Here is a 3,086-nt window from a genome sequence, read left to right as displayed (position 1 = left end):
AACACAATAACTAATCGTACATGACTTGCCTGTTTTATGGCCCTTGACATGAGGCTGCTTCATAGCAACACTTTTCACATGACTGGCAAAGTAACTGGTCTGCCTGGTATAATCACTCATTGCCTAAAAAGCTGTAACTAGATCATTTACTTCATTCATTGCCCAAGTTGTTGAAGCAGCTGAGCCACACTTCCAAGAAGGACCAGTTTTCCTAGTTGGCTTTTCCTTTTTTATGTTATAACTCACGTATTCATCCCCAGCATTTTGTTTTTGCTTGCCAACTGCATGTTTCCAAAAAGATGGATTACATTTACACTTCATGTTTTCACCTCTGCGTATGCTTAGGGACTTCCTGCTTGTTATCACTGTGTTAGTCACTCATGTTGCAATGTAAATCACTGTAAATCTGAGGTGAAAATAATGTAATAAATCAAAAGCACGTGTGTGTGGCTTACAATGTACACAGACCACACCCATGAGCCAACACACCCACAAAACACAGCTGCTGATTGGCTGTGAGTGTGACGTCATCATGAGACCCACTGCTCATTGGCGGCCTGGAGGAGTGCTTGCTGACATGTTTATCTTTCTTCCACTACACCTTTCCTTGGAAGACACAGAGGCCACGTGTACCAACCTGCAGCATGTTGGGACAAGAATTCCCTTTGTTGTATAGGACTTTCGACCATGTTGTAAAGACGAACATGCTGTGAAAACGTGTCCACTGGATAGAAAAATGGCAGACGAGTGTGTTGCGACCTAAAGCTTAATTTTAGATGTTTGGCACGTTTGTCGTTATTCGACTAAATGCCACAAATACAGTTTGGTCATGCAATACAGTAGGGTTGCGTCAAGTGAAAACCTGTCGCATAATGATTTATTGTATAGTGATGTTGATATAGGTTCAGTGGGGTAGTAGTAGTAGTAGTTGTAGTTGTTCCCTAGACAGTCTGGCTGAACAGTCCCGAGTCCCTAAGGAAGGCCACGGCTGAGACTGGGCTTTCCCACAGAGCTCTCAAGGAGCGTATGTTGTGTTGTTGGCGTAGGTGATTGTGTGCAATGCAGTCTTCCATAATGTGCTTCATAGTATGGGAAGCTGTGTTACATTCTGGACAGGCATCAGCGACGGAGTCATCCAGCCTCTTCTGATAACTCAAGAGGGCTGGATGATGCCCGCATCTCAGCCTGGCCAAGTGGACCCTGTCCTCACGAGGGAGATAGGATTCAGAAGGGTGGATATCAGGAGCCGTGCATGGAGCTGTGTGTTGTCTTTGAGTGACTGAATGGAGTGGAGAGTGATTTGAGAATGGATGTGCTTCTGGAAGCTGGTCTAAGGTGGGCAAGGGGGGAGAGATGGCAGTATTTGTGTATGATATCATGTGCTGGTTGTTGTTTTGATGTTCCTTGGTGTGTGTGGATGTTGTGCCATGTAGTGTAGTGGATGGTGTGGGTTTGTGGAGGCTGCAGTGAGAATTTGGGTGCCTCTCATGTCTAGATGATCCTTGACTTTGGGGACTTTGATTCTTGGTGTAGGTGGTCTGTGGGTATAGTAGCTGTGCAGCCCGTGATTATTTTTAGTGCCTTGTTGTTGTAGTGTGTTTTAATGAGGTTAGAAGCCTAAGCAGGGCTTGCATAATTCATCACTGAACGTATTTGGTGTTTGTTTGCTGTGGTGGTGGTTTCTTTGTTGTGTCCAAATGTTGTATGGGCAAGTGACCTCAGTGCATTAAGTCTTGGTGTTAACTTATCTTTAATATTTGTGATGTTTTGTTTAAATGACATTGATGTATGTTGCACCAAGGATTTGGTGTGTGTGTGTGTGTGTGTGTGTGGTTGGGGAGTGTTGTTTATGGTGAAGTGTGGAGTGTGACAATGTTCTGCTGTCCAGTTTGTGAGAAGGGTCACTGTAGAATTGGCTAGGGCTATTTTGAGCCTGTTTGTGGTGAACCATTTGTGTAGTGTGTTGAGGTAAGGTTGGAGGATGTGTGCAGCTGTGTTTGCATTTTGGTGTGTACATATAAGTGTTATGTTGTGCGCGTAGGAAGCTGTGTGTATTTGTGATGTGTGGGGCGTGGGTATGTCGTGCAGGTATAGGTTAAAGAGACTAGGGGACAAAACAGATCCTTGGAGGACGCCATTTGTGAAGTTTCTTATGTCCGAAGATTGACCGGCAAATGTTACGTGTGCACATCTGCCTGCTAAATAGCTTGTCAGCCATCTTTTTGTGTTAGTGTGCATGTTTGTGTTGAATATTTTGTTTGTGAGGTTGTGACGGGGGATGGCATCAAAAGCTTTGCTAATGTCTAGTGTGACTTTGAGTGTTCTGTGTGATGGGCTGGGTGAATTCATGCCATCAAAATCTTTCTGTGTGAGGTCTGTAAGAAGAGTGTTTATGGAGTGTAGTGGCCTACAACCATGTTGTGATGGGGCTAGGGGGGTGTGAGGTGTAACTATAATAGTGGTGCACGACTCTGAGGTTGTTATTATCGTACCCTGGCAACCTACCCGTCAACAATGGGTCTGATTTCGTGTATGAGATGCATGTGATCCGTGTATAATATGTTCGTGTATAATGATATTTGTATATAACATTTGTGCTTAATAATATCATTCATTCATTCATTGCCAGACGCCATGTATCCCAAACGGAGTGGCCAAGGGCTTAGAGTTAATTGTTTTACAGGGAGGGACACTAATCCTCCACCAACCCCACTTGACACGTAGGGAGAACGTTATGCCAACAGCATCTGGTGTTCCCAGGCGGTCACCCATCCAAGTACTAACCAGACCCAACGTTGCTTAACTTTGCTGATCGGACGGGAAGCGGTGTACTCAATGTGGTATGGCTTAATAATATGATTCGTGTATAATATGATACAAAGTCAGATGCACATTTCAATGGTAGGTTGCCAGTGTACGAGAATGACAACCTCAGAGTCGTGCGCCGCGACTATAGTTGTAATACCAGTCGTTCAGTGACTTCTATTGGGTGCAGAGGAGTGTGACGGAGTGATGTGAGGAAGGTAACATGGGGTCTTTGTTGGGTTTGGAGATAGTGATGATAATGCCATGCTTCCAGATGTTGG

The 3,086-nt window shown here is 44.6% G+C and overlaps 1 pseudogene; it reads right to left on the bottom strand.

The window, feature by feature from the left end:
• Nucleotides 1-2,735: 2,735 nt before the first annotated feature.
• Nucleotides 2,736-2,855, bottom strand: LOC145392012 (5S ribosomal RNA; annotated as a pseudogene).
• Nucleotides 2,856-3,086: the final 231 nt, after the last annotated feature.

The sequence above is a fragment of the Coenobita brevimanus genome, chromosome 20, assembly GCF_032717465.1.
Source record: "Coenobita brevimanus isolate Jiangsu-jjx chromosome 20, ASM3271746v2, whole genome shotgun sequence".
Classification (NCBI taxonomy): Eukaryota; Metazoa; Arthropoda; class Malacostraca; order Decapoda; family Coenobitidae; genus Coenobita; species Coenobita brevimanus.
This window is presented reverse-complemented; position numbering and strand designations above follow the sequence as displayed.